The 16,528-nt window shown below is 43.4% G+C and overlaps 1 protein-coding gene across 3 annotated transcripts in view; it reads right to left on the reverse strand.

Moving 5' to 3' along the window:
- Positions 1-16,528, reverse strand: part of TFEB (transcription factor EB) — a 77,216-nt gene that overhangs the window by 22,951 nt on the left and 37,737 nt on the right. The window contains exon 2 of one of the 3 annotated variants that reach the window (XM_072642061.1): positions 12,017-12,118. The exons of the other annotated variants lie outside the window; for them this stretch is intronic. The gene's annotated coding sequence lies outside the window, so the exon portion shown is untranslated. The remainder of the gene's footprint in view (positions 1-12,016; positions 12,119-16,528) is intronic. 3 annotated transcript variants of the gene reach the window in all.

Consider the following 16,528-nt stretch of genomic DNA (forward strand, 5'->3'; position numbering starts at 1 on the left):
AATAGCTCATACCTCCCATGAGTTAATATTTGTAAAGTGCTTAGCACAGTACCTGGCATATAGTAAACACCATTTAAATGCTTATCCCCTTCGTCATCAATAATAGGTCACGCAAGATTAAACTTATTTCCTTTTTGGCAGTGTTATTACACAGGTTGATCTGTATACCTAGATCTCAGCAAAAGCACCTGACAAAATCTCTCACACTATTCTTGTGGAAACGATGGAGAGATAATGTGCTGGATAATAGTGTAGTTAGGAGGACTGGGAGCTGGTCAGCCCCAGAGTTGCTGTTAACAGTTTTGTATCAATTTGAAAGAAAGTATCTGACAGATTCTATTTAGCTCCGTGTGTGGCCTGGTTTCAGCTGATATTGTTAGCAACAACTTGGATAAAGGTATAGTTGGCATGACTCTAACAATGGCATATAACACAAAGTCAGGAGGGATAACTCATGCTTTTGATGATATTCAGGATTCAAAAAGATCTTGAACCCTAGGCTAAATGTAATAAGGACAAAACTGAACAGAGACACGTCAAGACTTACACATAGACTGGAAAGATCAATTTCACAAATGCAATCTGGGGAAAACATGACAATATCAGGTTGTCTGAAAAAAGATCAGGAGTCAGATGGGGCAGGGGGACAATTTTTTTTTGTTTGCTTGTTTTCTGGGGTTTCTTTGAGACTGGGTCTCCCTATTATTCTCAGGTCAGAAGTGTAGTGGCTACTCATGGGCCTAATCCCACTACTGATCAGCAAGGGAGCTTTGACCTGTCTCCATTTCCAGTTTGGTCCAGTTTGGTCTCCTTAAAATAGGAGGAAGGAATTAAGCCTTTATATAGCACCCACTATGTTTCAGACATTGTGTTATGTGCTTTCCAAGTATTTCCTCCTTTGATTCTCACAACAACCCTGCAAAGTGGGTGCTGTTATTATTCCCATTTTATGTTTGAAAAAACTGAGGCAGAGAGAGGTTAAGTCAGGAGTGGGGAACCTGTGACCTCAAGGCCACATGTGACCCTCTAGGTCCTCAAGTACTGCCCTTTGACTGAATCCAAATTAAGTTCTGTGAAGTTTGGATTCAATCGAAGGGCTGCACTTGAGGGCCTAGAGGGCCACATGTGGCCTCGAGGCTGCAGGTTCCCTACCCCTACATTAAATGATTTGCCTAGTGTCACACAGCTGAGTGTAGATTTGAACTCAGGTCTTCCTGACCTCAGGCTCAGTACTCTATCCACTGCACCATCTAGCTGTCATAGAACAGACAGTGGTCTCCCTTGCTCCCAAGGGCTCCCCATATTGGTGCCAGATTTAGTGTAGACACCTAGTCAGCCTGGCCCACTACAGCTCTGGAGTTCAAGTGATCCACCAGCCTCCGCCTTCTCAGCAGCAGGGAATTATAGGTGTATGCCAACATGCCTGACTGAGTGAAAATCTAACATGAGTCAACTGTGATATATGGTGGCCAATAAAGGCAATGCTATTGTAAAATCAGAGGTGAGAGTCCAACTTTAGTTTGCTCTAGTCAGACCACATCTAGAGTATTGTATTTGCTTCTGGGCACAATTTAAGAAGGAAATAGGCAAGATGAAAAGCATTGAGAGGACGGGGTATATCAGATGAAGAAGGGTTGAAGGAATGGAAGATGTTTAGCCTAGAAAAGAAGAGATTCATGGAAGTATAATACCCACCTTCAAATACCTGAAAGGCTGGGAGGAAGAAGAGTAATCTGATAGGTTCTAATTGGCCCTACAGGGTAGAAAGAGGAGGAATGGAGAGAAGAAAAAAAGGGGTAACCTGAGGTTTGATGTAAGGAAAGTCTCCTTGTGAATTAGAGGAGCTGCCTCGAGAAATCATGGTTTCTCCCTCACTGGCAAAGAATGGATGTCCAGGAATGTCATAGAGAGGGAGTTTTGTTTATATATGGGTTGGACTAACTAGGTTGGTCACTGAGGCCCTTTCCAGCTCTAGAGATTCTATGAGATGCACAGAGGGGAAGTTACACTTCATGAATTCCCATGGGGACATCAAAGAGAAGGCACTTCCTTCCTGTTGAGTACTCATCTGGAGAAGGCCCCAAGGAAAAAACAAAACAGAGTAACTTGGTGATTAGAGAGTTGGACCCTGAAGATGTAGCTTTTGAACATCATCTTCCCATCCTTCTGTGCTGAGAGGATGATCCCAGCTCATCTAATAGTTTAGGGACAGGAGATCTGAGGAGAGAGTCAGGTGAAGTCAGGAAGAGAGAGAGGAAGTAGAGGAACAAGTATCTGCAGCTCTCTGAGCCTGGTTCCTACCCTGCCTGAAATTCTCAGAGGTCAGGCACACCAGCCCCATGCCCCAGCATGCTTGCTCCCCACAGCCCATGTCCCAAGGAAAGCACTGTTGGAGTTGGTGCCTGGTAGGGCTGGGATTTCTAGCCCTGAGCAAGTCAAGGCAGTCCTGTGGCTAGGGTTGGGAAGGCTTCAAAGGGCTATTGAAGACCAGTGAGGAGTCCCATGGAGATCAACCAAATGCTGACCCAAAAAGCAGACATCTCATGAGACCTGAGGGTTGGGGGCAGGGGAAATGAGAGGAAAGATAGTAGGCATCCAAGTCCAGGGAGCAGGAGGCAGTTTGGAAACTGGGAAGAGAAAGATGAAATGTGGCTTCCCCCATCCTGGAGAATACAAAGCAGTTGGATGGCCCCAAGGCTACGAGGGCCCAGGGGAAATAAACTGATCAAATGGAGTGGGTTGTCTAACCAGGCTAACATCCACCAAACACATCTTCACTTCTGCCACACACAGCATTTCCTCCTGATACACAGTATTACACCAAACACAAAACCAAACATTGCCTTCTCCTGATATACACACACAAAGTCTCTCAATCCCAATCTACACACACACACACACACACACACATACACACACACACACACACACACATACACACCACATACACACACAGACAGACCTTTAATCACTTAACAATGCTCCTTTTCTTGATATAGTCCTTCAAACACACAAAGGTACATACAACTCCCTCCATCTCATACAGTTAACTGCTAATAATAGTTAAGATGTAATCTTTAAGGTTTATAAATATTTATTACTATTTTTTGTTGTTCAGTTGTTTTAGTTTTGTCTGACTCTTCATGACCTCATCTGGGGTTTTCTTTGCAAAGATACAGGAGTGATTTGCCAGTTGCTTCTCCATATATATTTTATAGATGAGGAAATTGAGGCTCACAGAGGTTAAAAGGCTTATCCAGGACCATACAACTAGCATTCAAGGCCAGTCTTCTTGGGTTCACATCTAGTGTTCTATTCACAATCCCAAACTGTCTTTTCATACAGATATATTCATAAGTGCTACACACACGCAGATATTACAGAGATGTTTAATTACATTATTTTTATTATTAATTACAGATGGAGGCATCTCACAGATATAGATAAATGCTTCATTCACATCCAAATTACACATAAATTCCGCTTTACATACAAACACAGGTGCACACTAGTCCCTCCATCTCACATGTATACACAAGGCCTCATTCATACATGCAAGCCCTTCACACACACACAGCTACACATAAATCCATCATACAGAGAGATACACAGAAGGCCACTGCATACAAAGAGACAAACACTAGTCCCTCACATCTCACAGATGCCTCATTCACACATGCATAGATGCCAGTACATCACTCACATGCACGCACGCACACAAGTCCATTGCATACGCAGCAAGACACACACAAGTCCCTCTATCTTTCACACACAGATGCCCTTTGAAAAGCATTTTAAAATTCCACACCCTGAAATTCACATTCTGATGCTCAGGAATTCCTTCCCTAGGGATCTCACCATGCCCTTCTGGCCTCCATAGCCAGCTATCCTTGACTTCCCAGCCCCCTTTGTTGCTTCCTTCTTTCTTTCCTACCTCCAGCACACACTCATCTGGATGCCCTTTCCAGTAGGTCTCCTGGCACACATCCACACCCATCTCTAATAGCTTTCTTCTTACGTTGGGGGTGTATACTTTGTCTCTCCAGCTAAACAGGAAAATCATACCCTCCCACTCCACTGCCAATAAAGGACAGTTAGTCACATTTCTGTAGCCCTTTAAGGTCTACAAAATAACTGTGTGGTCACAAAGACAAACAACTCTGAAACACTTAAGGCCTCTGTTCAGTGCAATGACCACCCGCACTCCAAAGTGCTGTGGCATGCTGCCTACCTCCTGACGGAGGAGTGATGGCACTAGGGTGCAGAATGAGATATACATTTTGGAACTGACCAGCATAAGAATTTGTTTTGCTTGATTATGAATATTTTTTACAATGGGGGTGGGAAATGGGGGAGAAAAAAATGAAAGCTTGTCAATTGACAATTTAATTAATTTGAGAAGAAAAAATAAGATCAACTCCAGGAAGTGGGTCCTATAAGTATTGTGAGCTTTGTCTAAGGCCTGTGGTCATAACACAGTTCAGTGTGGTAAGGTAGATTTGGAGCCCAGGCTGCCTGACCCTAGTCTATTCTAATGCTCTCCCTCCAGTGACATCAGCTCACCTGCACACAGAGAAATTGTTTTTTTGAATGAAGGAATCAATGTTGGGCCAGTTACTCAGCATTAGCTTCCTTTCATAGTCAGCCTCATGAAGAGACAGTTTCTTCAAGTAATACGGACAGGAGGCATGGGGCAGAGAACCCTACAATCAGAGCCAGAACACCATGGGCCCAGGGAAAAGAGATGCCATCTTACATGCTTTCCTTAATATGATGAGTGAATTTTCCTTACTCAATTCCTTATCTCCACCCACCCCCCTTTAAAGATGTCCCTGACTCAATCAATTGCTCACCATTCTTCATTTTCCATTGAGGTCTGCCCAATGAAGGCATCGTGCTCTCTACCCTGCCCACAGATATCTCAGGCCCCCTTCCCTACTCCCACATCCTTCCAACACTAGCTCTGGTTCTGTGATTAGTAATAAAATCAGCGGAAACACTGATAGCATCAACTATCCTATTGTTTCTCTCACCATCCCTGTGTCCCTCTCAGACCAAATCTTCTTTCCCTAGCCCCAATCCTAGCATCAGAGTGGAAAGTCCCTGAAGGCAGAGACTGTCTCACAACTGTCTTTGGATCTTGTGTGATGTGCCTGACTCAGTGCCTGGAGTACCACTGCTTGCTCACTTATTCATCCACTCCCTGAACAGGGAGAAGGCTCTTACCCACAGTGGGAAGGTGGAGGAGCACTTCCTCCTACCCCAATTTTCCAAGGAGGACCAGCAGCCCTGGCCCAACCCAATCCTGTATTCTCACTCTTGTTTTCCACCTTAACAGTGATGAAAAAAAACCACCTCAGCAGAGTCCAACCAAGGGGAAGGATGAGGGACCAAAGAGCTGCCTCAAAGACAATATATCTGCCTCTCACTGAGCCAGTTAACACTATGCCACGAGAGTGCCTCAGGGGAGAATTAAATCAAGCTGGTCAGATAGCAGTACAATTACATGGATCAAAGACTGAGCCCGGGACTTCGAAGGTGGTGCCTGAGTATGGGAGAGAGAAAGAATGTAAGGCTGTGTGGGGGTCCTACCTGTAGCCCAGTCAACTGAGCGTGGTAGATGTGGGGGTGGTTGGGGTGGGAGGAAGGGGACAGGCAGAGCCTGGACTCGGTGTTTATTTTTCTGTGGTTTGTCCCCTCCCCTCCTCAATGCAGGTTTTGTATGAACCTGTCTTCACACATAGCAAAAAAATAAATAAACCCCATTCCATTAGGGATGGGAAAAGGACAGGACCTCACATCCTGGATCTAACGCTACCTGAATGATCTTGGACCGATCATTTAATCTACCAGGGCTTTGCTTCCTTCATCTGTAGAATGAGAGTGCTGGACCCAAACTCCACTTAGTCCCTTTCAGACTGAAATATGTGATTATCATACTTGTAAATATGCGAGAGAGGCCATAAGGTCACAGGGAATCAAAATCAGCCCTCTAGAGGTGGAAGGGACCTCATAAGTCATCCTGTCCAATACCGTCATCCTACAGATCAGGCTCAGAGGATTTTGTGACTTGCACAGTCCCACCAGTAGTTAGTGGCCAATTGTGGATGTGAACCCTGGGAGGCTAATTCCAAATCCAGCCTTCTCTCCATGGTACTGTAGTACAAGGGCAGGTGTCCCAGTGCAAGGGATTGCTCTTGTGATGAGCCAGATGAATGGGAAAGCCCCAAAGGGGGCTCCCTGGGCAGGCCTGAGTCCTGCTGAGAGGGAACATATTTCCAAGGTCATTATGGTGTACTGGGCAAATCCCCCATTCATCCATTCATCTCCTATGCACTATCCAGGAAGAAAGCCCTCTTACCACAATGGACTGGTGAAGGAGCAACTCTTGTTGAGTCATATCTGGCTCTTCATGACCCTGAGGACTGTACTGTCCACTTCTTGGCAAAGATACTGAAGTGGTTTGCCATTTCCTTCTCCAGTGGATTAAGGCAAACTGAGGTTAATTAAATGTCTTGCCCAGGGTCACACAGCTAGTAAGTATCTGAGACCAAATTTGAACTCAGATCTTTCTGACTCCAGGCTCAGCACTCTAACTCTCCAAGGAGGACCTTAGAGTTGTAAAGACTTAAGATGCTAAACTGGAAGTCAAGAAACCCTTGGTTCAAATTCCTCCTCAGACACTTACTAACTGTATAATCCTGGACAAATGAATTAAAATTTCCAGGCCTCAGTTCCCTGCTCTGTAAAATGAGGGTGTTAGACTCCACAGTCTAGTCTTAAGTCTCTTCTAGCTCTAAATCTATCATCCTATGGTAATGCCTCCTCCCCCCACTCCCCTAGGAAAGGACCCAAGGAGAATCACCAGGCAAGGTTTGGGTGTTTTGGTTGGGGTTGGTTTGGTTCTGGGGTGGTTTGGAGTTGTCTTTGTTGTGAGAAAGAGTCAAGGAGTATATTTATTATGAAGACTAACCCCAGTTCTGCTCCCATCCTCCTTCCCCTTCCCTTCCATTGATATCCTGGTAGCCTCAGCACCATCTGTTTATGGCAACCTCAAGGCCAGGCTCTGCACTTTGGCTCATAACTGTGTCCCACTCCCCAAACCCCTCTTTGCCCCCTATCTTCACCAATTAAAATCCTACCAGTCCTTCAAAGCTCAGGTGGCCCTGGGTTCATACACAATTCTCAGCTCTCCTAAAATCACATAACTGACTTTGATGGACTCATTCCTGGTCTTCCTTTTCCCCCACCCAGGTCCTACCTTCAATATCTTTCCTCAAGTTAGTCACTGGTCCTTTTATTCAACCACACTTATAGTAGGTACCAAAGAATACTTCGATACACCCTCAGGGCAATTTTTTAAAAAGCATCTAGTTCCCCTTGTTAAGGTGTTTCCAGTCTGGTAGAAGAGAATAGATTAATGACAAATAAATGTAATACAAATTAGACCCTGATAAGCGGAAAGAGATGCAAATAAAGTACAGAGTTGAGAGGAGAAAGAAATCATATTTGGTGAGGGATGGCATAGTAGATAGAGCACCAGACTTCAAGTCAGGAGATCTGGGTTCAAATCCTACCTCAGATATTTGATTAGCTGTGTTTTTCTGGGCATATCACCTAACCTCTCTGGGCTTCAGTTTCTTCAGCTGTAAAATGAGAGGTTTGTACTCACTAATATCTAAATTCAAGCTTTTGCAGGCCTCTAGGAAGCTTGGTGGTACAGTGGATATATTGCTCAGCCTGGACTCAGGAAGACCTGAGTTCAAATCCAGCCTAAGATGCTTACTAGCTGTGCGACCCTGGGCAAGTCACTTCACTCAGTTTGCCTCAGTTCTTTCATCTGTCAGATGAGTTAGAGAAAGGACTGGCAAACCACTCCAGTATCTTTGCCAAGAAAACCTCAAATGAGGTCACAAAGACTAGGACAAGACTGAACATCAACAAAATATGTCTCTAGATCACACCTTTTTGGCATTTATAGTTCTGGTCTGTATAATATTCCTCCCCTGACTAGGTGGTGCAGTTTATAGAGCACTGGCCTGGAATCAAGAAGATGCTAGTTTGAATCCAGCTTTAAATACTTACTAGTTGACTGACCCTGGGCAAGTTATTTAATCTGCTTGCCTCAGTTTCCTCATGTAAAATGAGGATAACAATAGCACCTACCTCCCAGGGGTGTGGGAATCAAATGAGCTAATATTTATGAAGCACTTTGCAAACCTTAAAGACTGTACAGATGTTAGTTGTTATCACCATTATCATTGTTGCCCATCAGCAGTACAGACACACACGGGCACTCACATAAAATAGTGTATTCATGTTCTTAGATCAGCAAATCCCATCACCAAAATATACAAGGCCATATGCTATTTGGAGCTGGCATTTGGAGAAATCCATTAGAATCCTATAACCTTATGACTTTAGGCATCATTTAGTCCAGGCCCCTCACTTTGAAAAGATTAAGGAAACTGAAGCACAAAAACCAGACTTGTCCAAGGTTCTGCCAGCAGTTGGTCTCAGACTGGGATCTGGATCTTCCAGTTCATAGCCCACTGTTCATTCCAAGACACTATGAGGCTTTCTCTACAGATGTACAATTATTCCAGAGTGGAGCCTTTCACAGGTGAGCTCTGTGACATGAAGGTGACTAGAGTTGAGCTAGCAAGGCTAAAGAAGACTCAAAGGGCCTCAGTTTCTCCTCCTGTAAAATGGGAGACATGGTCGCTAAAAACCTTTGCTGATCTTAATTTCATGATGTCATTTTAATTTTCTTTCTCTAGGCCTCCCCCAACCAATGCCCTCTTTACCATCCCAGAGACTTGTCCAGCCAGATACATACCCTGCCATACCTGTACTCTCTCCTATAATGTCACACTCACCCTGTCTCCACAACAAAAATATCAAACCACCCTATACCACTATAAAAACGTACACAACCCCCACACTACTATTTATATACACCACCCACATACAGACACAACCTGTACATGACTACACATGCATATACAACCCCTATTACACAACCCTTATAACACTAGATGCATATACAAATACTACTACTATAGCTGGCATTTATACAGCACTCTAAAATTGGAAAATATCATCTCATTTGATCCTCATAAGAACCCCAAGAAGTAGGAGGTAATACTGTCCCCATTACTCAGATGAAGAAACTAAGGCTAGTGACTAATCCAGAATCATAAAGCTAGATAGTATCTGAGGCCAGATTTTAACTCAAGTCTTCTTGAATCCAAGTCCAGAATTCTATCCACTGGTCCCCTATTTGCCTATACACAGACACAAGTCCTTACCTCACTATACACTTACACAATTCCCATGCACCATTACAACAAACCCCATACACCATTACATACATATATACAACCTCCCCCATGCAGGACACACCACTGTACGTATAGATCTAATACAACCACCACAGAAACTTTGCTTCCCTCACAAGTACCTTGGCCTTACAAGATCTTCCTAGGCAATACATATACCCTGTCCCCCACCTCAGAATACAACCTGCTCCCCCATCACTTCACCCCTTGCCTCCTATTCATATAATATCCACAATCTAATAGGCACACCCTGTGACCACACCCACTTCCAAGCATTCACAGACCATCTTCTGCAACAGAAATAGATCCACAGACAGAGAGACAGACAGACAGACAGACAGACAGACAGACAGACACACACACACACACACACACACACACACACACACAAGCTTGCCCAGTGGGAAAAAGAGCTAAAGGGTAGGTTACAGGATAAAAGCAAAGATTGTCCAGTATAGCCATTATCTGCCACAGATGATGCATCAGGAACTTATGTCTGATGAGTGCCAATGTCATCCCAAGGTCATGTCAGTATGTCCCTAGACAGGGATGGGGAAGGGAGGCCGAACTTTCCTTTTCACACAGCTCAGTGCTGACCAGCACCACAATGAGTTTGTAGAGGAATAAGGACCTTGGGAGCCAGAGCACTTCAGCTTAAGACTTAATTCTGCTACTTACTACCACTGGGACCTTGGGGAAATTACTTCCTTTTTCTAGGCCTCAGTTTCCTCCTATAAAAAATGAAAAGGTTAGATTAGATGACCTTTTAGGTCCTCTCTGTCTCTAGCAATCGATGACTTTGGGCCTTCTGGGAAGAATTCCTCTTGTTTGGGAGGACAGGGAGAGTTACCCATCAGAGTTCTGTACTGATGCCTCTTGAAGGTCCCTCTGTGTTCCAGAGTCTGCAGAGGCAGGGGAGGAGACAGTGATTAAGCCCTTGTCAGCTAACACTTTTGAGGGGGTTAGTTGACAACTTGGCTGACAGTAAGACAGATTGGGAGTGGTGTGAGGGGGTAGTTGTTGCTGAGAAGGGAGGTAGACAGCAACCAAAGATAAACTTTCCAAGGCCTGCCAGGCCTGCCCTCTGCCCAGACCATAGAAGGGACAGCTCCCCATTGGAACTCGCAGGGGCTCTGGCAACTCCTCCAGCCATTCTCCTTGGACCCACAAGGAGATGCCCCATCAAGATGAGGCCATTTCACTTAAAAGAGAACCAGGTGTCCCATCCCACCCACCCACCCAATATAGAGAGGGGGAAAGGAAGGTTGGCTAAAGTTAATTTGCAGCAGTCCTGTAACAGAGGAAAGGAAAGGGGGTGTGGGGGAAGGAGAGGGGGAATTAACCAAGTTCCAAAATAGCTCACATGGTTCTGCTTGGTTTCACCCTGTGTAATGTTTGGCAGCTTCTGCTTTCAGTCTGACTCACTCCCCGACTTACAGCAGGCGGCCCCAAGGAGGTGGGGGTCTGCAGACAAGCAGGGTCCCCAGGCTCCAAGGCAGAGGGAACCCTCAAATCCATCCCTAGAGTCAGACCAACTTGGACCCTGAGCTCCCCAGTTCACTCCTTCTCCCCCCTCCCCAATCAAGCTTCTCTCTTCTATTTCCCCTTAAATCTAAATTTCTAGGGTGAACCATAGATCACCTCCAAAATCAGCCCAGGCCCAAGATTTCCCTGGGATCAGGGTTGAACATACACTAAAGCCTGGGACCAAGGCAGCCGCTTAGAGTGCAATTCAGTCACATGGTTTCTGTTTCTTCTGTCTCTCAGCAATAATAAACTGACAAACACAAGCATTTGGCTGAGTGGTGAGGAGGGGGAAACAGGACATAACTTGCTGTCTTGTCTCAGTCAGTATGGCTGGGGAGCAGCTCTCCCACTCCAAAGGTACTCAAGTATACTCATCATCCCTGTCTCCTGCCCCCCACCGCCCACACACAGAGCCAGTAGAGTCAAAGGGAGGACACTGGAAAAACAATCTCCCCAGTTGGACGTTTTCTAGAGGAAAAATAAATGCTATCCTACGATATTTAGAGTATTGTCCCTAGAGTCAGAAGACTCTCATTTCAAGCCCCAGTGCCACCATTTACTAGCTGCATGAGCTGTGATAAGTCACATAAAGCTTTGATTGCCCTGTCTGTAAAATGTGAATGAGGGGACAGGTTCTGGAGCTACAATTTCATTAGTGTAGAGAATACCTTTTGTGTAAACTGTCTCTATCCATGTAGATTGGTAACTGTTAAGCAATTTTAAATCTTAGAGAGTTCACTGAAGGCATAGAAAGGTTGTAGTCACATAGCCACAATCTGTCACAGGCAAGATTTGAACCGAGGTCTTTCTGTCTCCAAAGTTAGATAGATATCACGTCTTTCACAGGAGTGTTATTTAAAAAAAAAAACAAAAAACTTTGTAAGCTTTAATATGCATTTGCTGAGAATTTACCACCCTAACTCCCCCACCCACACATGACTTTCATATGAAAATAAAAAAGACTTTTCCCACACAGTCTAACTCAATCCCACTCTTTTCTGCTGCTATGAAACAGTGGTATTGGTATTACCCAAGATTTTCTAGATTTAATGTGCTTTGTCTTTGTCAGGGCACATAGAGTTAAATTAGAAGACTGTTTGGCCAAATATCATAGGATAAGGAGGAAGCCTAAGCAAGTCATAACTCACCTCTCTGCCCCAGTTCAACTCTCTCTCACTCCCTTCCTTTCTTATGTTTTTCCCCCTCCTCTGGAGGTTTAAGGTTCTTGGTCTCTTAATGCACTTTCAATCCTGTGGGAAGATTTAGAAGAAAACAGAAACTGAAACAGTTGCCTGGGCCTTCTTCCTGTGGAACAGAGAGGCAGCCAGGGTGGTATAGTGGAGGGAGCACTGGATCTGGAGTCAGGAAGATCCGAATTCAAATTTAACCTCAGACACTTTCTGTGTGACCTGGGGCAAGTCATTTTTCATGTTTGCCTCAGTTTCCTTAACTATAAAATGGGTGTGATAATAACAGCTCCTACCTCCCAAGGCTGTTGTGAGTTTCAAAGGAAATATTTGTAAAGAACCTGATACATAAGGAATGCTTGTTTCTTTCTTCTTTTCCTTCCTTCCTTCCTTCTGCACTGAAATATCCACCTTGAAAGTAAAAGACATCTTCCATAGAAACACCACTTTTCCATCACTTAACAATTCTCTCCCTCCTCTCAGGCTCTCTTCTCTCTTTCATACAAACCTAATTCTAATTTGGCTCTAACCTCCCAGTGTAGCTTTATCTCACATTTCTCCTCCGTCCATGCTCCTCAAATTTAATTCTACAAACACTGATTAAGCTCATTCTACTTCCAGGTATCGTTGCTAGGTTGGAGATACAAAAGCAAAAAGAAGGATGCAGTCTATTCGCCGCTCCAGGAACACTTCCTACTCTTTCAGTTCAAGAAAAACGTATTTAACACATACCATGAGCAATGCACCAGACAAATTGTTAATTTGGACATTTTGGGGGGTAAGAGAGGGGAACAAGAAAGTACAATAGAACATGTACGTAGATATATGTGTACAAAATAATTCAGCGGAGGTGAAAAAACTCTAAAAACCATGGGCAAAAGGAGAAGCTTTTCAATCTCAGTGTCACAGATCACATCACTCCCTAACTCTAGAATGCCTGCCTACCTTCACCAGCTGAAACGTTACTCATTCTTAAATTTCCAGCTCAAATGTCACTTTCTCCATTATGTCTTCCCAGATTCTCCAACCAAAAATGGCCTTTTTCTCCTCCAAACTCTCAAAGCACTTAGGAACATAGCGGGCATTTAATTAATATTTGTTGGATGAGTGAATGAATAAGTATCATGCTGCTGTTTTGTATTACATATAGCATGCTTGATAAATGTTGAATGTATTCACTGAAGCAATGTTTCATTCTACGTGGGAGGAAATTATTTAAAGAATGGAGAAATGTTAGGAGATGGGAATTCCAATTCACTTTGCCACTAATTGCCATGTTAAGTCTGGGTGAGTCATAGTTCTTTAGTCAATGAAGGTAGGAATCTCAACAATCAATGAAGGTTTTGAAAGGTGACAAAAGACCACGACTCAGATGCTGGAATGATTCATTGCCTCTCACCTGGTGCCAACCCGAGTTCTGGAATGCAGAGATCAAGAGGAAAACCAAACGAAAAGAAAATGGAGTATTGGATGCTCTAAGGCCTGGCTTGGAGATTTTCTGAGTGAACTCTAAAAGCAAGGACTGGACCCAACCCCCCACCAATTCCAAACTCCTGATGGCAACTTCTACAACTGTTTCCACTAAATAGGAATAGAAGGTAGGGGGTAGCGGAGAAGAGAGAAGGAAGTGGAGAGAGATAAAGCTCTTAGGGTCTGATGAATTTAATGAAGAGAGCAATAAAAATGGTTAGCATTTATATAATACTGATTCAGGGCCTCCTGAATGCTACTGGTCTAATGTTTCTGGAAAATATGGCAACTCAGGAAGATAGACTAAGTGGGTTCCAGGGTTCCTTTAAGTTTTACAAAGAATTCTCCATTTATTATCTCATTTAGTCCTCACAACAACCCTGTGATGTAAGGCCAACAAGCATGAATTAAACAACAAAAGTTAATTAAAAGCCTACTAAGTGCAAAGAACTGTATGGCACAATGTCCAAATGCTTTGAGAGTTTGGCGGAGAAAAAGATCTTTTGTGGCTGGAGGATCTTAAGAAGGCATCTTGGAGGAGGTGACATTTGACATTTAAGAATGGAGAATGTTTCAGCTAGTGAAGGTGGGCAGGCATTCTTGATTTAGGGAACTGTGTAAGCAGTAGCACTGAGGTTTAAAGCTTCTCCTCCTACCCACAGTTTTGAGTTTTTTCCCACCAATCATATATGTGTGTGTGTGTATGTATATACACACACACACATATAATATGTCTGTGTTCTATATGTATATATCCATATAGGATGTATATGTGTGTGTGTGTATGTGTGTGTATACACACACATTCTATTCTCGATCCCCACTTTATAGATGAGGAAACTGGGGCTGAAAGAGGTTAACCAACTGGCCCTGAGTCACACAGTTAGGCAGCAGGTAAGGCAAGATTTGAACTCTAAGTCTGCTGTACTGACAAGGAACTTATCGGGAAAGAGAGAAGTTGCCTATCTATAATTCCCCAAGTGCTGAGCAAATCTCTTGCCTTCATAGGGAATACAGGAAGATGTCCATTTGTTTCAATGGAAAGAATGGTGATTCAACATCCAAGGGCCTGGATACAAATCCTACCTGTCACTTGGGTTAGTCACTGCACTTTCTGGACTTTAGCTTCCTCACTTGTTAAACAGAAGGCTTCTAAGGTCCCTTCCAGATCTAAATCTATGATCCAAAGAAATATATGCAGCCCCTGAATTATACCCTATTGTAGGTGTACTCAACACAAAAAAAAACTTTAAAAAGATGATTCCAGTATTATTCACTTATTCATTTAATGAACATGTATCAAGCAATGGTTGTGAGTAGAAAACTAATGCTAAGCATTTGGGAAGATACAAAGGTTAGATAAACAAAATCTGTATCCTCATAGAGCTTAGAACATAGTTGGGGGATAAGACACAAACATAGAGAACCCTAAAGCACAACATTACATCTGAGAAGTACATACCTATTACGTTACAGTTCCATGTGCTATACTAAGTGCTTTACAAATATCTCATTTGATCCTCACAATAACTGTGGGAGATAGGTACTATTATTTTTCTCCATTTTATAAATGAGGAAACTGAAGTTATGTGACTTGCCCAAGGTCACATAGCTAATAAATATCTGAAGCTAGATTTGAACTCGGGTCTTCTTGACTCCAAGCTCCCCACTATATATAGTAGGGCACCTAGCTGCCTCTAAAAAACAGAACGCTAAGTGTGAGTACCTTACTTGAAGACCTAGAGGGAGAAGTCAACAAGAATGGTGAGAAAGAAAAGGGGGATCATGAAGCACGAGGGAATTATAGAGTCAGTGACTTTTGAAAAGGACCAATGACATCAGGAGGGTGATGTCTTGACTTGCAAGTGAATTTAAGTTTAAGTGAGGCAGGGCTACCCAAGGGGCAAGAGAAGATGACATGATGGCCCAGGAGGGGCAGTGGGTGACCTTGGTTTTAGAACTGTAAGGGAAACATGACTAATGTGAAAATGTGTTTGATAAGAATGTATGTGTACAAGCCATATAAGATTGCAAGCTGTCTTGGAGAGGGAGGAGAGAAAGAGGGGGAGAAAATTTAAAACTTATGGAAGTGTTTGTTAAAAACTGAAAAGAAAAAATTAATTTTTTTTTAAAGCAAGTGACAGGACATCAGGGGGAAAAAAGAACTGTAGGGGACATCCAGGTTGTAGGAACTGCAAGAAGAAGCCACAAAGAGATTTGTGGGGTGGGGGAAGGGGAAGGGGAGAATTTCTCCAAACAGAAAGTGAAGCAGAAGCTAGTATATTTGGGCATCTTCAACCTTAAGGCAAGAAGATATTCTCTTTAAGAAAAGAAAAATGGGGCAGGTAGGTGGCACAGTGGACAGAGGACCAGCCCTGGAATCTCAGAGGACATCAGTTCAAATCTGGCCTCAAACACTAGCTGTGTGACCTTGGGTACGTCATTTAACCCTGATGGCCTCCAAAAGAAAGAAAGGAAAAATATTCCTTAAGGGTAGAATGAAGCAAGCATCTTGCAAAGTGTTTTGAAAATACAGGGATAAACAAATGTTTTTTCATTATTATTATTGTGACAGACTGAGTCAAGCCAATTTCAATCAATGACTAAACTTGTGTACCTCTAAATTACAGGATACTTTTTAGTTTGTTACTGAGAAACATCAGGGCATAATGGATGGACAGCTGGCCTCAGGGTCAGGAAGGCCTGAGTTCAAGCCACCTGATGTAGGATCTCATTGTCAGCCAAGTCACTTAACCTCTCTGTTCTCCCTAGCAACGCTCTAAGACAAACTTTCAGAGAAAGTTCAGATCAACATGGGTAGAAGTCCCAACATCTCTCCTCCCCAGCTCCCTACATCTATGGTATCATGGGAATGGTAAAAATACAAACCCAAACCATACCAGAGAAACAGAGACAGAGAAAAAAAACACTCTGAGATTTCTTCACATCGTAGCTTTGTACTCATAGATTACGGGCAATGTATTTTGTGAATATTCTGTGGAG

The sequence above is a fragment of the Notamacropus eugenii genome, chromosome 2, assembly GCF_028372415.1.
Source record: "Notamacropus eugenii isolate mMacEug1 chromosome 2, mMacEug1.pri_v2, whole genome shotgun sequence".
NCBI lineage: Eukaryota > Metazoa > Chordata > Mammalia > Diprotodontia > Macropodidae > Notamacropus > Notamacropus eugenii.